This window comes from Myotis brandtii, unplaced genomic scaffold, assembly GCF_000412655.1.
Source record: "Myotis brandtii unplaced genomic scaffold, ASM41265v1 scaffold1166, whole genome shotgun sequence".
In the NCBI taxonomy this organism is placed as follows: Eukaryota; Metazoa; Chordata; class Mammalia; order Chiroptera; family Vespertilionidae; genus Myotis; species Myotis brandtii.
Genome location: NW_005354034.1, coordinates 619,561 through 620,559, shown reverse-complemented (window position 1 = coordinate 620,559; position 999 = coordinate 619,561).

The window sequence follows — 999 nt, the reverse complement described above, 5'->3', positions numbered from 1 at the left end:
TGAGCCCGGCGGAGGGCGGGGTGGCCCGGCTGGGCTGGCCCCGGTGCCCGTGGGGAGAAGGGAAAGTAAGAGAAACATCTCTTGGGGAGTGTTGCTCGTATTTGGACATTTAGGAGATTGGGAACAATAATAGAAAAAGAGGAACTGAAACTGAGGAAGGAGAACCGAGAGCTCCAGTGGTTTCGGAAGAACAGATGGGTTAGGCTTCTGTCTGGACAGACACGGACGGACAGATGGGGCAGCTGAGCCGGGATGGGTTCCCGCTTCCGGGAGGGGTGGGGCCCACGGTGTGTTCACTCCTGCTCACGGGTGGGCACCCGGCTGAGCTGTGCGTGTGTGAGCCTCAGGACAAGGGGCGGTTTGGTTCGTCCCGGACCTGTGCTCGGGCACGTGCTCCGACCGACCTGCGGGCCCCCATCATGGACCCCAAAGCCGAGACCCCAGAGCCGGATGGAGGGTGGGCCTGGGGCTCAGGGCCCCGACGTGATCCGTGTCACCCACTCGGGCCACGCGCCTTCCCCCCAGCTTCCCAGGTGACGGGTAAGCAGGGAGTCTCGTTCCTCTCTCCCCGACCCTGTTGTCTGGGAAATTGGGGGCCACTCCCTCCTCCACAGCCACACGGCGACACGACAGGTGTGCACGCTGGGTGTCGTGGGGGCCACAGCTGTCCCTTTTGCGAGGGTCTCCCCACCCTGGGGGCCTACACAGGGCGGCAGGGCCCCCCATGTGGCGCCCTAAACTGCTCTCAGCGTCACACGCTCAGCCTTTGCTCCTCAGGGCAGGACGTCCACGGCGGGGGCGGGGGGCATGTCCCCCAGGGCTGCAGCCTGCCTGCCCCCTGGGCCTTCAGCTCCGGGCCTGGGTCAGCCTTAGGGTCCGGCCTCCTCCCCCTGGCAGTCCCCTGTGGGCCTTTCCTATAGGGTCCGGCCTCCTCCCCCAGGCAGTCCCCTGTGGGCCTTTCCCACCGAGAGCCTGCGCCCCCAGGGCTGGCCCTGCCGG